At 32.2% G+C, this 27,125-nt stretch overlaps 1 protein-coding gene and 1 long non-coding RNA gene across 3 annotated transcripts in view; both read right to left on the bottom strand.

Annotated features, from left to right (window-relative positions):
- Positions 1-27,125, bottom strand: part of LOC130671353 (G-protein coupled receptor dmsr-1-like) — a 57,398-nt gene that overhangs the window by 18,369 nt on the left and 11,904 nt on the right. The window lies entirely within an intron of this gene.
- Positions 5,413-6,501, bottom strand: LOC130671354 (uncharacterized). Its single transcript, XR_008990511.1, has 4 exons — positions 6,366-6,501; positions 5,944-6,277; positions 5,568-5,864; positions 5,413-5,489 (listed from the first exon to the last, which is right to left on the bottom strand). It is a non-coding gene; the product is annotated as an uncharacterized LOC130671354 (long non-coding RNA).

The raw sequence follows: 27,125 nt of genomic DNA, 5'->3' as shown, positions 1-27,125 counted from the left end.
GTTAGTAGATCGTTGTGTCATTCAAGACGCGATCTACTATCAGCGCAATCTGTCAATGGCCTGGATTGACTACCGCAAGGCATTTGACTCAACATCTCATGAGCTTATTCTCTTCTTGCTCAAATGTCTTGGGGTCAATCGCGATACATTAGGGTGCATTCAGCGTACGATGCAACTTTGGCGAACACGGTTCCACATTTCATGTGGCAACGACAAACGTGTGACCGAAGTTGTACAGTACAAACAAGGTGTCTTCCAGGGAGATTCCCTGAGCCCTCTGCTGTTTTGCATTTCACTGCTGGCGATATCTGTTGCGCTACGCCGTACCCGTGGATACTCAGTGGGCCCACCAACTGATCGAAAGTATTCGTTCACCCACTTACTCTACATGGATGATCTGAAGGTATATGCTCCTGATGAGGAACACCTTCAGACAGCCTTGAACATCGTAGGGGAGTATACACGGGATGTCGGCATGGCTTTTGGGTTGGACAAGTGCGCGGTCGTTAATCTGGTGAAGGGTAAATGCTCTGATTTGCGCGAAGATATCGAGTTAGTAGATGGGAGCGTCATTGACCATCTTGATGCCAGAGAGTCGTACAAATATCTAGGGATTGACGGGAGTCCTATGCAGGACGTCTCGAAAATCAAAACGACTCTCTGCAGCGAGTATGGGTGGAGACTCCGGAAAATCTGGTCATCAGAACTTTCCGGAAAAAACAAAGTCTGTGCAACAAACATGTTTGCTGTCCCAGTACTTCTCCACTCTTTCGGTGTCCTGAAATGGACCCGAAAAGAGCTTAGAGATTTCGATATCAAGACGCGTAAAGTCATGAACATCAATCGGAGCATGCACCCTAAGTCCTCAGTCACCAGGTTATACCTTTCCCAGCACATCAGAGGGAGAGGTCTACAAAGCTTGAAGTGTCTACATGATCGTTTGGTTTTGGGTTTAACATACGAAATTGTCAATTTCACAGGAGATGAAGACGACTTCCTTATGCAAATTGTTCATAGTCATGAGAATAGGCATAAGGGAGCGTTCTTATATAAGGCAGCAAGGTACGCGGCAAAATCCCTCGGTCTCGGAAGAGTAAACTCTCTTATTGAACTCCCTAAGGAGGAATTTGAGAGTGTCGTCAGGAATGCTGAGCAGCAAAAACTGCTCAGTACACACATGGACAAGTCCATGCACAGCGTGTTCTTTAAGCACGTGCGTGGTCATGGCTTGTCCACCCAGCTGACGTTCTCCTTCTTCAAGTCAGCTGGCCTGATGTCCGGGACCGAAGGTTATATTTTTGCCTGCCAAGATGGTGTAATCAATACCCTCGAATATCGTGCTAAAGTGCTTCAGATGCAGCTACCCGACACTTTGTGTAGAGTGTGTAAGCAACATCCTGAGACGCTCATGCATCTCTTGTCAGCATGTCCTGTGCTGGCAAGAAGTGCATACATTCAGCGTCACAATGCTGCTCTGCGAGTACTTTATTACCATCTGAGACACACGCACGGTATCGATAAAACACCAGTGCTGCCTTATCTGCCAGGAGATATTCCGCAAGTTGTTGAGAATGACCGTTGTCGTATTTATTGGAACGTGCCATTCGCAACAACGCGAAAAATAGATCATAATAAACCTGATATTGTGCTCTTCGATAAAAGCGCTCGTGACATTTATGTCATTGAGTTTTCAGCACCTGCTGAATATAACATCACGGTTAAAGAAGAGCACAAATACGAGATATATCAGGATCTCCTGTTTGAAATTGGCAAACTTTACCCAGGCTACCGTTTCAAACTTGTCGTCCTCATTGTTGGCATCCTAGGAGGGATGAAACAGTCTTTTGTGTCTGCACTGACTGAAGTGCCCACTTGTTCTGCGCAAGTTGAGTTTCTGGCATCGCGGGTGCAGAAAGCTGTTATTCTCGTATCCCTTCGTCTCCTAAGGCAACGAAGCTTGGCCTGCTGCGCATGCTGATCATCTTGTTGATGAAGCATCGCAGCAGTAATGGTTTGGCGCTCAGGTGAGGCCCTCGGTAGAGTCGGACTACCGGGGATAACTCCCTGAGCATTTTACTAAAAAGAAATAATAATAATAATTTTATAAAGTGAATCTAATTAACGACCAGACTTTTTAATTCTTTTGTTTTAAAGGGATACGGCTTTACTGATCTGCTTAATTGACATATATTTATTTAGAATCTAATCTGCGTATGAGTAATTATAAAGCATAGAGTATGAAAAATTTTTAATTATTTATTAAAAATTTCTTACTTAAAAAAAATAATTATAAAATAGAATATATATTCTTAATTATGAGTAGCTTACACTTTTCATTTTATATATACTGTGGGAGTACTTCCCTGATTAAAAAAGTGAATTGAAAGGTATTGAAAAAGATGAGAAATGAATCCTTTCGAATACTTTCTATACACCAAGGTTTCATTTTGACATAAAATGAATACTTTTCAATCCCAAAATAATAAAAGAATTTCTGAACTACCGAGGAATTGAAAAAGATTCAAATGAATTGATATTTTTAATCTTTCTAAATCATTCTCAATACCTAAATAATCCGACATTTCGGATCAAGTGTGGGATTGAAAAAGATTGAAATGAATTGAAATTTTTGAATCTTTCCGAATCCTTCTCAATACCTAAATAATCCGATATTTCGGATCAAGTGCGGAATTAAAAAGAATTAGAATTAAATGAAAATGTTCAATTTTTCCGAATCCTTCTCAATACCTAAATAATCCGATTTTTCGGATCAAGTGTGGGATTGAAAAAGATTGAAATGAATTGTAATTTTTGAATCTTTCTGAATCCTTCTCAATACCTAAATAATTTCACATTTCGGGTCATGTGTGGAATTGAAAAGAATTAGAATTAATTGAAAATGTTCAATTTTTCGAAATTTCTTTCAACAAAATAATATTACATTCAGGATCCGGCGAAGAAATAAAAAATATTTAAATCAATTGCTTTTAATATTTTTCAGTTTTTCTTGTTATAAAAAAAAATTATAATTATTTTGCCGGAATAAAAATCTGAGTAATTAGAGAAATATAATTGTCATGACACCCGCCATAAATTTTATATCAATTCTGATTATAGGAATTTTTTGTTGTGTAAAAACTGTAAAATTTCAATTTCTTAATATCGAATAGAAATTTCCATAAATTCACTTAATAATGAATTATCTTATCAACTAATTTATCTTAGGTAAAAGAAATGTGGATTATTATAGAAATGGTAATGGAAATGATGAAAGATTGAATTCTTTTCAATACTTTCGAATTCCACTTTGGAATTGGAAGGTATTGAAATGATGAAAGATTGAATTCTTTTCAATACTTTCGAATTCCACTTTGGAATTGGAAGGTATTGAAATGATGAAAGATTGAATTCTTTTCAATACTTTTGAATTCCACTTTGGAATTGGAAGGTATTGAAATGATGAAAGATTTAATTCTTTTCAATACTTTTGAATTCCACTTTGGAATTGGAAGGTATTGAAATGATGAAAGATTGAATTCTTTTCAATACTTTCGAATTCCACTTTGGAATTGGAAAGTATTCAAACGATCGAAATTTCAATTCCATTCAATACTTTCCAAAACCTCCGAGGCATTGAAAAGAATTGAAATAATTTCAATTCACTTTTTTAATCAGGGTTTTCCACTCTCAAAAAAATTCCGTCAACCACCGCACTCTCCGGGTCGTAAAATCCCTTCCCCGGCATCCAAAGGGGCTCATGACGTCACGGGATCCTAAGCACAACTCTAAGTGTTAGAAAAAGCTAACACCCTCAAGAGTCAAAGGGCATGAGGCAGATTTTCCTCAGCCTTCGAGAGACACGCACCACCAGCTTGGGACACTAGTCCCATTTTCTCTTTTGTCTATCGTATCATTGTAATCGCGGAGTACTGTTTTGACCTTTGTACTTATATACCAATTTAATAGATTGTATCACCTTATTGATAACTAATACTCTACGGGCTTTATTAATTATTGTGAGAATTAATTACTATTATTCGAATATTGTGAAGAGTGTAGTTATAAACTTAAATAAATCACTAAACTAAAGAAATAGATTACTACAATACTAACATTATAATAATTGTAGATATAATTAATATAATTATAAATATAAGTAAAATAATCTATAACTATAAAATAAATAAATTTTATTGTCAATCGCTCCAAAATAATTCCGAATAATAATAACAAGTATGAGACAGAGCATGCGCAGTAGCCTACATCTGGGGGATATAGCGCGCACAACTGCCATGTTATGTCTTTTTCTAATGCACGGACTTCTGCCGCTCGACTTTCTCTCTCGCGCATCACTGCTTGCTCCGATTTTTAAACTTCAAAGCCTGACAATGAATATTAATGACCGGTTTTTCGTAGGCAATGCTATACCATCGCGTTTATTATAAAATTAACTACATTTTGGTATAAAATTCAAGCGGTTTATAGATCGGTGGAGTTATTTATATTGACTCACCTGTTTATACCCGCTTGCCAGGTAGTTTGGTCAAGAAATGGGTAGGCAAGGCTACCGTGGCATATTCTATGCATTATTTGCTGTCGGTTAGTGTACAATTTGGCTGGTTACAAGAACGGTAAAAAGTAAAAAAAAATTTAATTTTTATTAATTTATTTAAAAATAGTCTGGTCAGAATTTTGATAGGCAAGTTATTATAGGCGTATATATCTATTATCAAAGCGTTTTAAAAAATATATCTCATCAGGTTGCAAGATCGGTGGGGGTCGAAGTAGGTCCGGCTCTTAGACTAATAAGATTTGTTTCAGGCAAATAAATCCCATATTTGAATGGACCCAATCAATACTTATTTGAGACAAATATATGGTTGGTATATTTGAATGGTAGCACTGTAGCGACATTTGTTCGCTACAAACAAATATATATTTCAGTGAAATAAATGATTTTGTTCAGTCAAATAAATATATTTATTGGGCTCAAATAAATTGTTCTCTCAGTGCAACTATTTTCATATATAGTCTACCTTCAGAATTTAGTCATAATCTGGCACAAATTTCTTGTGTAAGGCTTGCACTAGACTTGCAATTTAAATCTGGTCACCGAGTATCTGCAGCAAGACACACACGTAGAAAAAGACACTAGCACCTATCGATCTTGAGAGCAGACTTGCTCAAGATTTGAAAAAGATTGTTATATGGGTTATGCAAACTTAGATTCTTTGAAAATTTGAGCTTAATCACTCTGGTACCTTTTGAGGTATTTCGATATAGTATATTGTGTGACAAGGGATCCGACAGTTTCAGACTAGGTTGAAGTTGGCTGCCAAAGCTGATATTATTACCCGCAGTCTGAAATCGTGTTTCATCCCGTATCAGACATACTTTAGATTTTTTATGATTACCTGCATCGGAACTTCAAGTTTCAGTGTCAGCAGCCAGTTAGAAACGCGTTTATTTCAGGTTGATGGTGCGGGAAACTGTTAGAAAATAAGAAATCTGTGATTTACAGTTACTTATTAGATAGTGAATAATACAATAATGTTATATATATTTACTTGAACAAAATTTATTAATTTGATTTTTTGTATTTTATGAATTTTTCAAATTATAAATATTAGAGTTTTTGTGAATCAATTAACTGAATTAATATATTAATTGTACCATAGTACAATTATAAAAATTATAAACTTTTTTTCCAAGTGGTTCAGAAGATTGATTCAATGTATGTCCTTCTTAAAGTTCGAGAGAATCAGAACTCGTCATCAGAGTAATAGATTTTTTTTACTTTCCTTGTTTACAAGACACTTGCAGATTTGAATGTATTGAAGAATTAAAGAACTTAGTCAACTGATCTGAAATCGTTTTTTTATTATTCACTGACTCTTCAATATAACCTTCCGTTATTGCATTTAATAATTGTAATGTCTATACCAGAATCCGCAAGTAGCGTTGCTGAAGTTCGTCTGAAACTATGACCAGTATATCTTGATGGATTAGCTAGCATGAAGTATACTGAGCAATTTACTTCGGGCATTGAGCAATTTTATTTTTGCCGATGACTTGCCGAAAGCATTTCCCACTTGGGTAATTTAGAAATAACCCATCGGTATCCATTTCATTTGGTCGAAGATCAGCGTATTTTTTTATAGTTTTGTAATAGACACTTTCAATTGTGAATGGTCTGTCCAACATCTTTAAAATTACCAACCGTCATGTTACATTCTTGACCTCTGCATGCCCCAAGTACTTCAAGAATCGCAACCACCTAAATTTAATAAAATGTCCGGTCAATTGAATATATTATAAAATAAATTTTTTTAATTGTCATTTAACATAAACGTATGATTTCCAACCTTTGTCGCTAAGTATATACCGAACATCTAAAGCTTCTTTTAGAAACTTGTTAATCTCACTGGATAATCAAACTTCGACTTTTTGCTTTGGAATCATGTCTTTTTTTTCAAGAAGGCTTGAAATCGAGGATACCCACTGACAAATAATTTTCGTAACAATTTATTAATAAGTTTTAAGTATATCAAAAATTTTTCTGTAGTGGAGCGTAATAATTTTTTGATGACTCAACTTCCTGCTTATGTGGTTCGAAATAAATATAAAAAATATCCTCCAAGTTTCAGGTCTCTACCTCAATTTCAACCCGTGCCACACAACGATGTAAGTTTCCCATTTGAATAACACGGGGTTTTTGGTATTAAACAATTAATTTTTTATGCCGGTCGAAGTAATTGTTCGAAAAATTTGAAACTCTGTAGACTTTATCCTTATATTAGCAGCTACTCCTCAGAATTTTTACAGATTTTTAGCTACTATAATTTTGGAGGTACAGCAAGTAAAAAAAAAAAAAAAAAATTATTTTTTTTATTTTTATCTAAAATTTTTTTCAAGTAACATATCAAATCACTGCAACCTTATCAGAAGTTCTTACTGTTTTTCATTCTCGCACTTAAGTGAGTGAACGGTATATCTTTGTTGCACTAATACAGTGTAATCAGGAACTTTGCATTATAGTGTACAGTAAAGTGTTCCTTCCCTATCCAAAAATCCCCAAAGAATCCACTCAACTGCGACAAAAACTGCATAGAAACCAATACAGTCTATAGGATTCTAAGCGGTTTTTGTCGCAGTTGAGTGGATTCTATGGGAATTTTTGGATAGGGTTAAAAGGATCCTTTTAATTTATTACGATCACCTCACATACGGTTTCAATTATGACAGAAAAAATTCCCTCAAAGTTTGAGCTCTTGATTCCAACGGGACGGCGTGCCGCAAATTTTGTTTTTGTGATTTTTCAAGTTTTTCATATTTATTTATAAAAGAGATCTATTTTATTAATAATTTATTATAGTTAGAAAATTGTAAAGAAATAACTATTTCGATATTATAATACACAAAACTATAAACTTTTTGTTTATTATTTATTGCTTAAAACAAATAATAAACTTAAAGGTGACCAACTTATTTAAGCAAATATTGAAAGAAATTTAATTTATTGTCAATATTTATTAAATGTTAAACTAAGGCATAATATGATTAGTCGCATAGATATACCGTCCTCAGATATCGATTGAATGCATTATATATTTTTGAAAAAGACACAAAGTCAAATAATATGAAAAAAAAATATTTCTTTGAAAAATCACAAAAAAAATTTTGCGGCAACTCCTCCCGTTGGAATTAAGAGCTTCAACTTTAATGGAATTTTTTCTGCTGTAATTGAAACCGTTTTGAGAGGTGATCGTAATAAATTCGAAAAAACCTTTTACGGAATACTCTACTGCACATTAACGCACTATTGTCTCATTTAGCGAAGTGCGCTTCGATTTTGCACGCTTCATAACGCGAAGCGTTTGAGGTAGTGCATTACTCTCAACATGTCCAACTCAAGCAATTTTGAAAATATACGTTTGTTCATAAGAAAAACTCGTCCAAAGTTCTTGATTACTGTATTAGTGCAACAAAGATATGTCGTTCACCCACTTGGGTGCGAGAATGAAAAAAAGTAAGAACTCCTGATAAGTATGCAGAGTGGTTTAATATGTTATTCAAAAAATTACTTCGGCCGGAATAAAAAATTAATCGTTCAATGCCAAAAACCCCATGTTATTCAAATGGGAAACTTACATCGCGGTGCGGCACGGGTAAAAATTGAGATAGAGACCTGAAACTTTGAGGATATTTTTTCTTATTTATTTCGAACCACATTAGCCTCTGGGAGCATAAAAATTCGAAAATATACAAAATAAGGACCACCCTAATATATATATATATATATATATATATATGATATAACGCGCCGTTCTCCAACGATAGCGTCCACAATTCTACACCGATCTTAATGAAACTTAATATACTTATTCTATGGACGATTACCTTGGATGAGTTCGAAGATGAGCAAATTCGGCCAATAAGTTTAGAAGTTATGGTTAATTAAAATTTTGTGAAATTTAAAAAGAAAATTTGTTTACTCATTTAACTGGATGTAACTTTCCAACGGAAAGAGATAGATTATTTTTGTTCATTCTATATGAAAGCTCGGTCGATTGCCTACAATTTTCACTATACAGCTGATTGATTTAACTATTTTTTCTAAAAGACAAATGGTTTTGAACATCTTTTTTGTTGACAATTTTATTCTCTACAAATTATTATCAATAAAGTTTTTTCGAATTCCGCATCGTTTTCTAGTTATTTCCATTTTAATTTCAAGCTCTTAAAAAAGTGGTTCTGGTCGATTTCAAGAGCTCGACATTAAAATGGAAATAACTCGAAAACGATGCGGAATTTGAAAAAACTTTACTGATAATAATTTGTAGAGAATAAAATTGTCAACAAAAAAGATCCTGCAACATTTTGTGATAAGTCTGATAGTTTCGCCGGTAAAGTAAAAAGATCTCCAACTTTACTTCGAGCTTCAATAACTTTTGAACATATGGATTTATCGAAAAATGATAAAAGACCTTTTTTGTAGAATGTTCAATTTCCTACAAAAATATGTAGTAGTCTATTCGATCTATCGATTTGTTTAATGAGTTAACAATACTTAAGGCTAAAAAAAAATTTTTCCCGTGTTATTTAAATGGGAAAATCGAATTTTTCAATGAGCTAGGTCTGTAAACGACATAGAATTTTTTTTCTTGCGCGAAAAATTTTTTTTTGTGTTGAACTATGATTTTTTCTACATGCACTTAAAAAAAAAAAAGGTTGCTCTGAAATGAAGCACCCTAATATATATATATATATATATATATATATATATATATATATATATATATATATATATATATATATATATATATATATATACATGATATTACGATGGATAACAAAATCAAACAATTGGCTGTACGAGTATTAGAGTTAGAAAACAAAACATTTCCTTTCGTACACAGTTACAACAAACATAAAATAGTTAATCATATATTTTTCGGTATACAGGAAGCTTAGTAGTTAGTTATGAAAACTTTCATAATAATGAAAGTGGTTTTTTTTTACTTTCTTTTTTTTCTTTTCATATAAAATAAATTGAAATGTATTGAAAGATAAAAAATAAAGTTCAAATTACTTTTTACTAAGTTAGTAATTTGATTAAGTTTTGATATACGCAACACTTCAAGCTATAATTGACTATTTTTCGCTGCTAGGAAAATTAAATGTTCACATCAGACAAGTAGAGTCCAGAACCGTAATAACATTATACGTGGTTTCGAGTTCCTAGCCAGTATATAATAGTAGCAGTACTCGATGAAACACTAGGTCACTCGCCTTGGTCATGAAGAGATGCTTTCCAGAATACTCTTGTTCTCGGTATTCTGACTGCCACATGTTTTACGTCCAAATGGGATTAGAACTATGAGAAAAAGAGTTAAAAGGTTGAAATCTCATCATGCTATATGTAGAGCAGTCGCATTGAAACTATATTCGATATTGTGTTTAGAATATCTTTTTGAGCCTCTCAGATCATACAAAAAATATAAAAGAACAAAAAGTAGAACGATTAGATATGTTTGAAGAAGATTTCAAAAGACGCTAATTGTTTTTATTGATGATGCTATAGCATTCATATACGAATTATTTAAAAGCTTTGTAATTTTTATTTTGAATTATTCCAAAATATACATATTAGAGTGGTCCAAAAAGAACATGTTTTTTTTTTAAGGGCTATTATCTCAAAAGCTTTTCTTAAGTATAAAAAAAATTCCCTCCAAAGCGCAGCTTGATATCTCAATTCTTCAAGAAGCTCAATACATTTACGTTTTCTTATTTAAATAACACGTAAAAAAATTTTTTTTACGTTTTCATCTGGTAAAATTACGAAAAAAATTTTTCTCTGAATTTCCCAATTATTCTTGTAGGAAATTTAATTATCTCCAAAAAAGTATTAAATTAGTTTTTTCGTAATCCTAACTGGTAAAAAGTTATTGAGATTTAAATATTCGCAATAAAAGAAAATTTAATTAGATATGAAGAAAATTAAATTCAGTATACATCCACAAGTACTAGCTTTAATTGAAAAATATAATGAATTTAGGACAAAAGATGAAGAACAGAAACAAATCTGTTACAAATAGTTGCTGATCATAGGAAAAAATATCCAAATTGTAATAACAAAAGTTATTCATAATTATATAAACGATTATTAAATTATTTAATTATTATAAACAGTTGAGAGTTTGATTAATTTCGAAATAAATACATGCAGTCACCAAAAAAGTTTTCAAAAAGTTGAAAATTATTTCAAATCTATAAAAATTAAATAAATTATTTAGTAATGGTGTCAATTCCATTGAAGAGTTGCTCTTAAAACTATCTTCCTTCAAATTTACTTGGTAACGAGTACTTAGAGCTCAATAACTTTTTAACCGTTAGGATTACGAAAAACTATATCAATACTTTTTTGTAAAGAATTAAATTTTCTACAAGAATGATTGATGGAAAATACAGAAAAAAAATTTTTTCGTAGTTTTACCGGATGAAAACGTAAAAAAAATTTTTTTAAGTGTTATTTAAATGGGAAAATATAAATGTATTGAGCTTCTTAAAGAATTGAGATATCAAGCTGCGCTTTGGAGGGAATTTTTTTTATACCTTAGAGAAGCTTTTGGAATGATAGCCAAAAAACTTTTTTTTTTGGACCACTCTAATATATATATAAATATATACACTACCGCTTAAAAGTATTTAGCCACCTGCGATTTTCTTTATATTACAAAAAATACATCTATTAAAATAATTTTATTAGGTTACATTGTTTGTATCTCACCATTAAATACGTTTCTACAATAGAATGGTATACAGCTTATTGTTATTTGCTGACTCCTGGTCATAAAACCAAAATAGGGTGATCCAAAATTAGTTTTACATCGGCGAAATTTAGATTAAGGAGATAATTCTGAGCTTGAAGTTTCTGAACTATATTTCTTAATTTTTAATATTGTGGGAGTTATTAAATGTTCGAAGTGGCCAATTAAAAACGAGCCTTCAAAATAGAATAAAATATAAAAGAATAAATAATAAGTTTTTCAGCGTTATATGTTGAGACAATGTGAATTGTCATCTTCGTCCTCAGCCTTGCGGTTCGTATTTTTCCCCGTCTCGTTGCTGTCTGAAATTACACAAGTCATAGTGCCGTAGTCACATGACTAATTATCACGTCGACGCATGTCCGTAAGGGTGAAGTGAGGACAGTCCCGAGGCTAGTCCTACGCCCTAAATTATCGGTCAATTACTTCGATCCTGGATCAATTAGCAATAAGACGTATAATTTAGTGCTACTGTCATATACTAGCAATTCACTTGCGATTTTGTTAATACGGACAATTACTTTGTAAATCGGGAAATTAACTTGCGTTATAGTTGTATTACTAGCAATTCTCTTGCGATCATACTTTACTGTCCAAGTTTACTGATTATTATAAATAAAGTTAAATCTAATGAAAATATTGTACGTTACCGGCGATATACTTGCGATAATAATAATAATATTAAAATTAAGTGAAACTTAGTGTATAAACGGCGTTGTTTCACGTGGATATCCAACGGTCAAGCCAGGACCAGTTTTATTGTATTCTGCGGAAACGTTATTGTAAGTACTTGAACTTTGTTATAGTCCAGTCGGCAAGTGATTTAAATGGCGGTCCTAGTAGATTAAGCGAGGCGGAGACCGATTTTGACGATTTTTTTTTTGATTCCGCACTAAAAAAGGATTTCCAAAAAAGTTGAACAGGTTTCCCGTGTTGCTTTTGATTATTTAAATATTTAAAAATTATTACTTAGTTAACTTTTAAATATCTCGGAAACTATAGGGAAATCGGGAAAAAAAATTAAGAATAAAATGTAGAAAAATAATCAAAGAAAAAAATGAGACCAATCCGAAGTCTATACGACTAATAGTTTACGAGATATGATTTTTTTAATGCAAATTAATTTTTCGCCGCGCGCGCGGGAGTAAACAATTACCTGGAACTTTTTGAAAAATGCATAAATTAATAAAAATTTTTTTCTAATTCGTAGTTCTTACAATTCAAGCCGATAAACGAAAAGTTTCAAATCGAAAAAATAATTTTTTCGATTTTTTACATTAAAAAAACCATTTTTTGATTTTTTAAATCCAAAAACCAAAAAATGGTTTTTTTAATGTAAAAAATCGAAAAAATTATTTTTTCGATTTGAAACTTTTCGTTTATCGGCTTGAATTGTAAGAACTACGAATTAGAAAAAAATTTTTATTAATTTATGCATTTTTCAAAAAGTTCCAGGTAATTGTTTACTCCCGCGCGCGCGGCGAAAAATTAATTTGCATTAAAAAAATCATATCTCGTAAACTATTAGTCGTATAGACTTCGGATTGGTCTCATTTTTTTCTTTGATTATTTCTCTACATTTTATTCTTAATTTTTTTTCCCGATTTCCCTATAGTTTCCGAGATATTTAAAAGTTAACTAAGTAATAATTTTTAAATATTTAAATAATCAAAAGCAACACGGGAAACCTGTTCAACTTTTTTGGAAATCCTTTTTTAGTGCGGAATCAAAAAAAAAATCGTCAAAATCGGTCTCCGCCTCGCTTAATCTACTAGGACCGCCATTTAAATCACTTGCCGACTGGACTATTACATTTGGCAATAAACTTGCATAATTTTCTGATCAATTCCTTGTATTCCATCTATCACTGTTCATCCTATTTATTTCCTATTTTACTGGTAAGATTCTTAAATAGTTTAATAAAATAAATATTCATTAAGTTATAAATAGTAATTCGACATTTGATAAGAATAATCTATAATTTTATAAGCCGTGAGGTGGGTTAATAGGTTTCATCATACGTTGCCGGGTTTGGATAAGTGCGGGTTCTTGCTTTGCAAGAATCCTAGCCCATTGCTTTGTCCCAGCAAAATAGAAATTTCGTAGAGGCCAGCCTAAGCCAGGGTTCAACCCGCGAATTCTGGTGGCTGCTGGTAAAAATCGCAAAGAGAAAAGCGACTTGTCTCAATGTAGCCAAGTTCACATCTAATTATTTTATATAGAACTTAATTCAAATATAAATAGTCATTTCTTTTGAAACATTTGAATCAGCAAATCCCAGAGAGGAAAGTACGACGGGCCCAGGCCTGGCCTAAGTTTGTAGAACCTTGGGCCAAGCTTGTAAGCCAGCCTTGCTAGAAATTTGGAATGATAACACGGGGCCAGTCCTGGTTGCTAGACCTGGCCCAGGCTTCGTTGCCAGACCTGACCCAGGCTTCGTTGCCAGACCTGACCCAGGCTTCGTTTCCAGACCTGGCTCAAACATCGAGAAAATGAATAAATTTAATTAAAAACAAATTTTATTATTAGTTACCTCGTAGAGTTCATGATCATTAACGTTTAAACTACCTAAGGGAGGTAGATGATGTGAAAAAAAACTCGGTGAAAATTCTGCTAGGCTCTGGGCGTGAACTGCCGTCCTTCTAATTGCTGGGTCCGAACGGTAGCTACTGGACGAACCTACTAATGTTGAACTGATACATTAATATGGTTTACTTATTACACCATAGGTATAGCCAAACTTAGGTAATCCTATCTTAGCCCAAGTCTGGGTTGCCATTGGACGCCCAAGGCAGGGACACCCAGTCTTGGCCCAAGCTCGGGTAATCATTGTAACGGCCAAGGTTAGGTTGCCCAGTCTTGGCGCAAGTCTGGGTTGCCATTGAATGACCAAGGCTAAGTTATCCAGTCTTGGCCCAAGCCCGGATAATCATTGTAACGGCCAGGACTGAGCACCCAATCTTGAGCCAAGCATGGGCCAATATAAGTGTGCCAAAGCTAGGTTCCCCAGTGCTGGGCCAAGTAGGATCCCGTCGTTCAACTCTAGCAGCTCCTGCATGGTATAGCATCTATTACCATTTAGACGAAATTAAAGTCATTAACCAAGACGAAATTCGAGACTAAAACCAAGATCAAATTTGAGATTAAAACCAAGACAGCAACCACGACTTAATCCAACACTAAAATCAAGTGTTACGTTCTGGCTCCGCAGTGGGCGAATAAACGGTTCGACACTTCTTAGAATCATAATCAAGTAATAAATTAATAAATCGTTACTTTGTTGGCAATATTATTTTTATCCACCGCCAACAATGTAACGGAAATCTCTTGCGATGAGAGAGTCGCCGTGGCTCGCGGATAGTCTAAACAGATGACGATGCATCAGACCCGGGCCACGATGATTCTCTCATAGGAAACCTGAGATGCGTTAACATTTTGATAATGTATAATACCAAGGAGCGACAGAATCAAGTCAGTCGTTTACAAGACAGTCGATCACAAGATCTAGTAGAGCCAAGAACTCTACACAAACATGCTGGCTTGATCCTGTCACTCGGACTTTGAAGCAAAATATATATCCGTATTTTATTAAAAATACACTCTCCTTATTTAACTTTGGGCGCCGCTACCGGCAGCCCCAAACTCCCATACTTCTATTGGGCGCCGCCGCCAGCAGCCTGAACGCTTCCTTTCCGAATCCGAAATTCATGCTTCGAGGCCGATGACGCAGAAGGTCAGGATGTGCAATACAGCTCGGTCGCGGGATTCGAGGTGTCATCGTGGACCTCACTGAAGGTCGTCCAAGAATTAAGTCGGAGGTTCTTGTTGAGCTTTCAAGTTTTGTGTTGTTGAGCTTTCAAGCTTTTGTGTTGTTGAGCTTCCAAGCTCGTTTGTTGTTAGGCTTTCGAGCTCATGTGTTGTTGAGCCTTCGAGATCTGGTGGTTGATCGACCAATTGGGATTACTTTCCTCTACAAAGGAACCAAGTCTTTGAAGCTCGTCTCGTTCGCACCCAGAGGACGTATCAAGGAATTATTTGGGCCGACTTATGAGGTCCATAATTGTCATCATAGTAAGTCAATAAACTTTTTTGCATAAAATAAAAGGTCAACAGCTGACGCACCTTGGGTCTATCGACACCCTAACGACGTCAACCTGGTAAAATTAAAAATATTCTTTCTGATTAATAGATAAGCCAGAATGTAACACAAGACAATGTTTTACCCGCCCGGGAAAAAATCATCAGACCTGATCATGCATGATCATGCGTTAATCTCATGCATGATCATGCCTGAATATTTGCCAGCTATGAGCATGCGTGATCATGCTCGGTCAGGCATGATTATGCTCTCTCATGCATGATCACGCATGCTCATGGCTGGCAAATATTCAGGCATGATCATGCTTGAGCAAGCATAATCATGTTTGACCAAGCATGATCAGTCCTGATCAAGCACAATCTCTAGAATTATTTAAAAAAAAAATAAAAATAATGATGATTCAATTTTAAATTAATTATTTTGTTAGGATTGATGTATGGTTTGTAACCGTGCAGCAGCGATTTAAGACGTGAGAGTGTGGCTCTCTCGCTTCATTTATTTCCTCCCCCTCTCTCTCTTCTTGCTCTAAGAGCCAAGTGCAGTAGTCTTGTCTCTGCGTTAGAATTTGGGGATGATTTCGCGCAGCATGGGACCGCAAATTAGTCCCTGCGCATAATTAGGTGGGGTCAACGCAGGTTGGTGACCCAGAGAACTGACCCAAGACGATTGATCAAAAAGACAACACTTAAGTTCGAGAGCTGTAACCGATCGGTCTTATCCACTTTACTCTCTCTAAAATCGTCTACTATATATATTTCTTTTCCGAGCATTATTGTATATAAGGTATAGTGAGTTTAAGAACACTTGAGTTCGGTCAGCGGAAACGCACCGACGCATAATTATTTCTGCTCAAGTAATTAATTATTAGAACTTGTCTTTGATATATTAAACTAGATTTATTCAATCTATTAGAAGTGATACGAAACCTTCCGCTTGAGTCTTTCATAATTTATTTGAATTTAAAGTTAATTTGTTAATTGAGATACGTGGTGTTGCTTTGATACACCAAATTGAATATTACACCTGAAGTTCGTTTATCTGGTCAAATAAATAAAACCAAAGTGTATACAGTGAGTGGTGTGGTTTTCTTCGTGTGCGACAACCTGCCGACGCGGATCCCAGGAGCCAGAGGAAACCTATTGGACACCAACATCACCAGGACCAAGCCAAGAAGAATCGTCGACCAGCATCATCAATAAATCGACCCGAATTTCGATAAGTTCTCAACGAATTACAAGTATATCAAAATATAGATTTTCATTCTTTCTCTCTCTCTTCAACGCGGTTAATATTTGTTAATTTATTCCCGCTCACCATAAATTAATTCACGCCTCGAGTCGATCAAATTACATTCGAACGCTTTGTAAATATATATAAAATTATCAAAATTTTAAGTCAAAGGGGAAACTGTATATAAATTGGGATCTGGGTTAAATAAAGTATAAGTTTGATTGTTATTTCTTGATTAAATTTAATTATCACCAGCGTCACATAGCATAAAGATTTTCTTTTCAGCCGCGTGTCCGGTCAGGACGAGTACCTGCTTCCTGAGAGCATTTCCCGTCTTTTGGAACCAGAATTTTAGAATAAAATAAGTATAATTAATGATAGTAAATTTAAGTAAATCAGTAATTTCGGGAAATCTATTTGACTGTGGTTCTTGGCTTTCTGGACACGCAGTAGCCAGGGCCACCGTTATAGGTTAATGTTTACTGGCTGAAAAGTGTTATTGAAATTTAACCCGTGACGGGTCTCAAACCCACGACCGTCGTGTCCGCTGTCCAGTAGGCTGATCTGTCTCGTTCAGTTTACGACGATTCTTAACATCTTTTAAAAACTCCGGTTGTAAAAAATAAAATATCATCTGAATTCAATCTTGATTTGGTTATTACATATTTTTTTAATAATGAATGAAAATAATTCTAGTTATAAATTACCAGCAAATTTTACAATTAAATTAATCTTAATTTTTCATTGAAAAAAAAAAAAAAAAATCTGCAATTGTATTGACTATCATTATCAATTTCGCAATTCATTAATTCAATTCTTCAATTAATAAAAAAAAAATTTTTAATTAAATCTATTTTAATTATTTTTTGGAAAAAAAGATTAATTTTAATTATTAATTGAATTGAAAATGATAAATTTAATTATTCATTGAATTGAAAATGATAAATTTAATTTATTTTAATCATCGATAAAAAAAAAACAAAATAACTTTAACTATTAACTTCAAAATAAAAATAAATGTTCAATTATTAAAATTTTTTCATCAAAAATATTTGATTATTCCTGATTAAAAACTTTAATTAAATCTGATTCAAGCTCGACCGGATTTCGATTGTTTTTTGCATGATCAGACATGACTTTGCATGAATCATGATTAATCGTGCATGATTCATACATGACCATGCTTAGTCTTGTCTAAGCCTTAAGGATTATAAAACAATAAAAACTAACAGTTTCACAGTACAGATAACTTTGGCTGATAATAATTTAATTATTTATAGATCAATACAATTTTTCGTAGAGTTCGAGAAAATAATATGTTTTGTTTTATAATAATTTGTTATTGAACATACAAAATTTTTTTGTAATGTTGGACATCAGGTGAATATAACTCATATGATGCCTATCCGTGAAAGTCGAAAACTATTATTTCTATAACAATAAATCAAATTAAAACAATGCACCATGTATTTCGTGTAGGAAATTATATACGTAATAGTTTTAAATTATTAAAAAATAAATTTGAAGCAACAAAATTTTTTAATTATAATTATTATTATACATTTCGAATTGTACATCTTCATCCATGATCATACATGATTGGATATCACTTTGTGTAAATCAGGCATAGTCATGTATGCTCATGCAAAGTCATACTCAGTCATGCAATCTCATGCATGATGATTAATTTCCCGTTATATATAGTCATGCATGATTGGGCATAATTTTACATGGTCATGTATGACGTTGCATAATTCGTGCAGTGTCATGACTGAGCTTGGTCATGTATGACGTTGCATGAATCATGTGTAATTATTATTTTCTCGTCATGCATGATCGTGCACAATTGAACATGATTTTACATGGTCACGCATGACGTTGCATAATTCGTGCAGTGTCATGACTGAGCTTGGTCATGTATGACGTTGCATGAATCATGTGTAATTATTCTTGCCTTGGCATGCATGTTCATGCATGATTGAACATGTCTTTGCATGATCGTGAAAAGTCATGCCAGGATCATGCACAATCATACCTGAATCATGTATGAATCATGCACGATCACGCATGATTCATGCATGATCAAGCATGATCAGGCCTGATGATTTTTTCCTGGGTAGTTTAATGAAGCCTCCACTATTACCCTAAAATATACGATGATATCATAGTTGTTTTAACTGTGTTATAGTTCAATGAACAATGACAATAGCGAACGTAACTGAGTAAAAAATGGTATTCTTATTACAAAAAAATAATGAAGAAAAATCCTTAATTATATTCGTTGACGACTTAAATGATGCTAAATTAATGAATTTATGATCGTACAATTGCTGAAACATTTGTGATTCTGCTGAAGTATAAGTTCTGAGAAATAATATTAAATAGTTACCACAACAAAACAAATCCTTAGTTAAAACTACTACTTTCAAATAGTTTCGGGCACTATGATATAGATCAAGAAACTAGAAATATTAGTTAAGATGACTATTTTTTCATTCTCATTTCTTTTTAGTTACCACAACCATGCACTTTTCTCTCAGTGAAATTATTATTTTATTTTCTAAATAATCGAAAATATTAATTAAATTGTCCTTCACCCATATAACAATCTTTTTCAATTATTGAGCAAGCCTGCTCTCAAGATCGATAGGTGTTAGTGTTTTTTTCTACGTATGTGTCTTGCTGCAGATACTTGTGACCAGATTTAAATTGCAAGCCTAGTGCAAGCTTTACACACGAAATTCGTGCCAGATTATAACTCAATTTTGGAGTAAGACTATAGTTAAAAATATTTGTGCATGGCTTGCTCAAGATCTGCCCAAGGATCAAAATTGACCTTAAGCCTTATGAGCAGATCGTGGTCAAGCCATGCGTAAGTACCTACTGTAAGTTACTGGTGCAAGAAATGTTTCAGACACTGTTTCATTGCACGTGTTCAAGATATTTTTAATATTCTTGCGAACGATACCATGAAAAAGACATGCGTAACTCTTTACATAGATGAAAAAATCAGATTCTATTCACTGTTGAAGTTCGTATAACATTAAAACTAAAACTGATAGACAATTTCAGGAATAAGTATCATAGAGCTTGTTTAGTAAGCTTTAATATTTGACCTTAAACTTTATGTTTTAACCATTTCTTCCAATAATTTGATGGCCTTGAAAATTCAAATGGAATCAACAAATGTTGCAAATATGGTGTTCATTCTACATAACTTATGCATTTCCTATTATAATAAAATTTTGTCAGTTGAATTTTATTGTGAACAAAATAACCTGTAAATTTCACAGCTATTTTATATTTTAGAAGTATTTCTTTTATTAATTATGATGTATCAAATGTACCCCTAATCCCTATGATTATCACTGGTCTTGCCATCGTAATAGCGATTACAATTATAATCTCATACTAATTAAATTTTCTATACTTTGTTTACGTGAAGGTTAGTTTAATACATTACCTATATATTGTTTTGTCAAATCGACTATCTAAAATTCTTTATCGAAAATAGTCGTTGTCTTTTTTTACCCTCACTCTAAGAAAACGAGCCTAATTTCATATCATGACTATACACTAATATGTATCACAAGATATGTATGTATGTAACTTTTTATATAGATTAATTGAAAAATCTACCTTCCATTTCGGCTGCCGAATGGCCTTTTTTAATAATAATACACTTATCCAAAAATTTAAAGGAACAAAAAAATTTTATAAATTTTTAAGCGATTTTTGGAAGGCTGTGTTACGTTTTGAATAATTCCCAATATTAATTTTTAATTATTTATTAATTATTTGTATTGTCTATAAACAATGGTCACTGATCCTGGTCACAGCACCACTGTTACGTTTTGAGAATCACCCCAAACTAATTAAAAATTAAAATAATTTTTAATTATTAAATTTTATTCAGGTTTGGCCTCATTGGAGTATCGATAGACCCCCGGTGGGCCCTGGTCGTCGATTATTTTATTGTAATTATTTATTTATTTAATTCTCGTGATTTAAAATGTATTTTCCGACCCGGTCTCTATTTTATTTATTATAGCAGCAGGTGAATGGATAGGTCATAGTGTAGGTGAAAATATTGGGGTGCCAATTGGCACCCCAAAATAAGTTTGAATTAATTTACGATAAATTGTAATTTATTAATTACATGGAGAACAGAGGTTCGAGCTCTATGAGCTCTTTCGAAGGACTGACTATTTAGTCATTATAAAAATATAATAAAGCCAACAGAGTTGACAAAATGTTGACGCTGCATCTCAGGTTCCCTGTGAGAGAATCGTCGTGACCCGGGTCTCATGCATCGTCATCTGTTTTGACTACCCGCGAGCCACGGCGACTCTCTTATCGTAACCGATTTCCGTTACATTGCAAAAAATTAATTTATTAAAAATAATTAATTTAATTTAATCAATAAAATATTACGGGAACGTAACAGCTGTATTTTCGTGAAAAATGATCGTATCGAAAAAACAAAAAAAGCAAATTGAAGCTTGAAATCTCTAGTTTGAAGATCTTCCAGCAAAATATTTTTTCGAGCCACGGTTTTTGCGGAATCATAAGAAAAAGGTCGAGACAAAATTTTTCTAAATTTTTTGGTTTTGTTTTTAAGGTCTACGGGGCCGGGAAAAATTAAAAAAAAAAAAACAAATTCATGGATCGCTTTGGAAATTTATTTAGCTACAATTTGCTTTTTTTGTTTTTCTGTACGTCGATTTGCTGCTGAGATATCAGCCTTCAAATGAAAAAGGATCCTTTTGTTTTTGATTATCGATATCTCAGCAAATAATGGCCGCACAATAATTTAAAGGGCAGTTTAAAAAATTTGAATAAATGCCCTACAAGCTCTATTTTCGATTTTTTCAAAAAAAAAAAATTTTTTCATCCTTGATATCCATTTGAAAAACCCTTAAAAAATGGCCATTTTCTGGGTTTTTAGTCGACTCATCGCTACTCTGCAAATATTGATAAAAAAAAAAATGTTGCTAGGTAATTTTACAGCTTAATGTACCCCCAAAAACCCTGGAAATTTTCAGATTGATCCATTGAACCGTTTGTCCGGGCTGATTGCTCAAAGTTTTACAAAACAATTAAAGGAACAAGTTTTGTTTCTTAAATTGTGTAATCATTACCAAAACGAAAAAATCAATTTTTTTCGGATTTTCTTTCAAGCTGTAAAATTACCTAGCAACATTTTTTTTTTTATCAATATTTGCAGAGTAGCGATGAGTCGACTAAAAACCCAGAAAATGGCCATTTTTTAAGGGTTTTTCAAATGGATATCAAGGATGAAAAAATTTTTTTTTTTTGATAAAATCGAAAATGGAGCTTGTAGGGCATTTATTCAAATTTTTTAAACTGCCCTTTAAATTATTGTGCGGCCATTATTTGCTGAGATATCGATAATCAAAAACAAAAGGATCCTTTTTCATTTGAAGGCTGATATCTCAGCAGCAAATCGACGTACAGAAAAACAAAAAAAGCAAATTGTAGCTAAATAAATTTCCAAAGCGATCCATGAATTTGTTTTTTTTTTTTTAATTTTTCCCGGCCCCGTAGACCTTAAAAACAAAACCAAAAAATTTAGAAAAATTTTGTCTCGACCTTTTTCTTATGATTCCGCAAAAACCGTGGCTCGAAAAAATATTTTGCTGGGAGATCTTTAAACTAGAGATTTCAAGCTTCAATTTGCTTTTTTTGTTTTTTCGATGCGATCATTTTTCACGAAAATACAGCCTTCCAAAAATCACTAAAAAATTTATAAAATTTTTTGTTCCTTTAATTTTTTGGATAAGTGTACTTTCAAAACTCCTCTCCGGAGTGAATTTCATTCCGGGGGAATCAAATTAATAAAAAATTATCTACTCCGCAAAAACTTCCCTGCGGAGTGAATTTCATTATGAATTTCATTAATTAAAAATTCATTCACTCCGCATTCACTCCGGATTTAATCCGCACTCACTCCGCGAATTTTTTACAGTGTAATAAAAGAAAAACTTTCAAAAAATGAAATAGCTGTGAAATTAACAGGTTATTTTGCTCACAATAAAATAAAACTGACGAAATTGGATTATAATAGGAAATGCATAAGTGATGAGGAATGAAACCATATTTTCAAAATTTTTGATTATTTACCTAAAGTGATTTTTTGCAAATTAAAATCAAAACTCAATTTCTAGTAGATTTCATAAAAATCTAACTATTGTATTTGTTCTCATGATGGAATTTTCGAAAAATTTTGCTACCTCTGAACTCATATATATATATATTAGGGTGCTTCATTTCAGAGCGACATTTTTTTTTTAAGTGCTTGTGGAAAAAATCATAGTTCAACACAAAAAAAATTTTTCGCGCAAGAAAAAAAATTTTATGTCGATTACAGACCTAGCTCAGCAAAAATTCGATTTTCCCATTTAAATAACATGGGAAAAATTTTCTTTTTAGCTTTAAGTATTGTTAACTCATTAAACAAATCAATAGATCGAATAGACTAATACATATTTTTGTAGGAAATTGAACGCTCTACAAAAAGGGTATCTTATCATTATTCGATAAACCCATCTGTTCAAAAGTTATTGGAGCTTGAAGTAAAGTTGGAGATCTTTTTACTATTCCGGCGAAATTATCAGACTTATCACAAAATGTTGTGGGATCTTTTTTGTTGATAATTTTATTCTCTACAAATTATTATCAGTAAAGTTTTTTGAAATACAGCATCGTTTTCGAGTTATTTCCATTTTAATGTCGAGCTCTTGAAATCGACCAGAGCCACTTTTTTAAGAGCTTGAAATTAAAATGAAAACAAATAGAAAATAATGCGGAATTTAAAAAAATTTTACTGACAGTAATTTGTAGAGAATAAAATTATCAACAAAAAAGATTCCACAACATTTTGTGATAAGACTGATAGTTTCGCCGAAAAAGTAAAAAAATCTCCAACTTTACTTCGAGCTCTAATAACTTTTGAACAGATGGATTTATCGAAAAATGATAAGATACCTTTTTTGTAGAGCGTTCAATTTCCTACAAAAATATGTATTAGTCTATTTGATCTATTGATTTGTTTAATGAGTTAACAATACTTAAAGCTAAAATGAAAATTTTTCCCGTGTTATTTAAATGGGAAAATCGAATTTTTTAATGAGCTAGGTCTGTAATCGACATAGAATTTTTTGACTTCCCGCTAAGAAAATTGTAAATTTTCAAAAATTCGGGAAGTTATTGGTTTCGGTCCGATTTACGAAAATCGAATTTCCATCAGATGTCGACGTTTTGAGGTCCTAGGAAGCTATTCTGACTAATTTCAAGATGATGTTCGAGTGTATGTATGTATGCATGTACGTACGTACGTATGTAAATACCTGTATCTTTTGAACGGATGAACCGATTTTGAACTTTGGGTGACATTCGACGCAGATTGTCAATATCTTGAAGCCGAGAGAAAATTGAGCTTGATCGGTAGGGCTCGTTCAGAGATATTCCAAAAATAAAGTTTTTTCAAAAATGTTTTTTTTGAATAACTTTCAATGTGCTCGATGGATTAATTCCAAAATGGACTGGGCTCTAGAGCTTTATAAGCCGCGTCGAATGCCACCTCAACCATAAAAATCGGTTCATTCGTTCGAGAGAAACCGTTGTCGAAAGAATTAAAAAAAAAAAAAATTTTTATATTTCCTGAAATATCTCGAAAACGACTCGATAAATCGAATCCAAAATTTGATCAGCTTTAGAACTTGACAAAACGCGTTGATTGCCGCCTCAACCATCAAAATCGGTTAATTAGTTCACGAGATATCGTGGGAGAAAGAAATGCTAAAAAATGGTTTTTTACAAAACAATGGCATACAAAAGTATTTTCGAGCTCGAAGTTTTGGGGCTGGCCCGCGGGGTCAACTTATAGACCGATTTTTTTTTTTTGTGTTGAACTATGATTTTTTCCACAAGAAATTAAAAAAAAATGTTGCTCTGAAATGAAGCGCCCTAACATATATATATATATATATATATATATATATATATATATATATATATACATATTAGGGTGTGCCATTTTGAGGCGGCTTTTTTTTCCTGGAAATTTATTATAGATTTGACTTCCAGCTCCAATAGCTTCCGAATGGATGGATTTATCAAAAAATGATAAGAGACCTTTCTTGTAGAGCGTTAAATTCTCTACAAGATTATGCTATGGACTTATTTATATGAGGTGCGAATGCCAAGCTAGAAAAATACAAAAATAAAAAATTTTTTTTCCCATGTTATTTAAATGGAAAATGGAAAATTAGAAACAGGCACTTCTAAACATTAATATTAAGAGCTCCGCTTCTAACAGGCTTCTCTTCTCACCTTCCCTCAGGTTTTCAGCCTGTCGTTTTGGTGAAAAAAAAGTCGCCTCAAAATGGCACTTATATATATATATATAAGATATAACGCGCCGTTCTTCAACGATAGCGTTCATAATTCTACACCGATCTCAATGAAACTTAGTATACTTATTCTATGGACGATTACCTTGGCGGATTTCGAAGATAAGCCAATTCGGCCAATAAGTTTAGAAGTTATGGTTAATTGAAATTTCGTAAAATTTTCAAAAAAAATTTGTTTACTCATTTAACTGGATGTAACTTTCCAACAGAAAGAGATAGATTATTTTTGTTCATTCTATATGAAAGCTCGGTCGATTGCCTACAATTTTCACTATACAGCTGATTGATTTAACCATTTTTTCTAACAGACAAATGGTTTTGAACATTTACAAAATATTATAAAAACTAATTTTATGCAGGTTTTCACTTTGATTATAGCCACAATTTCAAACCGATCGCCTTAAAACTTAGTATACGTATTTTGTGGGTGACTACTCCGATCGAGTTTGAAAACGATCTCAATCGGTCGATTAGTTAAAAAGTTATAGCATTTAAAAATTTTCAAAATGTCTAAAATTCATAATTTTACTTAATCTTTCTTCAATATCTTTTGAATGTGATAACTTATCGACTTTCTATAAAATTCATCTGAAAGCTCTTCAAATAAGCTTTAATTTTCATGCCTATATATGTGCCTAGACCAATGAAATTACTTATCTTACCATTCATTAAATGAAATTTTGCTATTGCATTAGTTCTCCTACTTTTTAGTAAATTCATGGAGCTACTTAAATTTATATTATTGCAGTGTGACCCTTATAAAATCCAAACATCTCAATTCATTGGGTATATTCAATTTTGTTGTATTGACAGTGTATAAATAATATGTTATATCAATAACAAGATTAACATTAGTTATGATGATTATATTCTCTATATCTACTGGACATTTGATATTCTAATAGGCTTTTTATTTCAAATATTAGTACTAATTTCAAGTACGTTCCTTCGATATATCACAATCAAATTTTAATCTTAGATTATTTTATTAGTGGATTTCATTGAAAGCAAACGATTGCCTTTGACCTTATGGTAGAATTTTTAAGGAATAAAACCATGATCTATCATAATTCTTCTAATAGGATCCGAAATACCATTGGTCCGATAGTTTTAATATATCCCGGGAAAAAATGTTTTTATAAAATTTTATAAAATAATATAAAATTTTATACAATTTTATAAAATTTTGTAAGATTTTATAAGATTTTACAGCAAAATTTTATAAAAATTCATACAATTTTATAAAATTTTATAATATTTTATACAATTTTATAAAATCTTCAAAAATTTTATAAAGTAAGATCTGAGTAAGGAACGTAATAAATAAATGTAATTTTATAAAATTGTATGACATTTTATAAAATTGTATAAAATATAACAAAATTTTATAAAGTTTTACACAATTGTATAAAATTATATAAAATTTTATATAATTTTATCAAATTTCATAGAATTTTATAAAATTTTATATGGTAAGATCTTAAAAGGGAAGTCATAATTAGATAAAATTTTATATAATTGTACGAAATTTTATAAGATTTTATGAAATTGTATAAACTTTTATACGATTTCATAAAATTATATAAATTTTTATACAATCTTATAAAATTTTATAAAGTAAGATCTTAGTGAGGGAAATAATAATTAAATGGAATTTGATATAATTGTATGAAATTTTATAAAGTTTTATACGATTTCATAAAATTATATAAAATTTTATACAATCTTATACAATTTTATATAGTTTTATAAAGTAAGTCCTTAGAAGAGAAGTAATATTTAGATGAAATTTTATAAAATATGATAAAGTTGTATACGATTTCATAAAATTATATAAAATTTTATACAATCTTATACAATTTTATATAATTTTATGAAGTAAGTCCTTAGAAGAGAAGTAATATTTAGATGAAATTTTATAAAATTTTATAAAGTTGTATACGATTTCATAAAATTATATGCGATCTTATAAAATCTTATATAAATTTATACAATTTTATAAAGTAAGATCTCAAAAAGGGAGTAATAATT

Source organism: Microplitis mediator, chromosome 7, assembly GCF_029852145.1.
Source record: "Microplitis mediator isolate UGA2020A chromosome 7, iyMicMedi2.1, whole genome shotgun sequence".
Classification (NCBI taxonomy): domain Eukaryota; kingdom Metazoa; phylum Arthropoda; class Insecta; order Hymenoptera; family Braconidae; genus Microplitis; species Microplitis mediator.
This window is presented reverse-complemented; position numbering and strand designations above follow the sequence as displayed.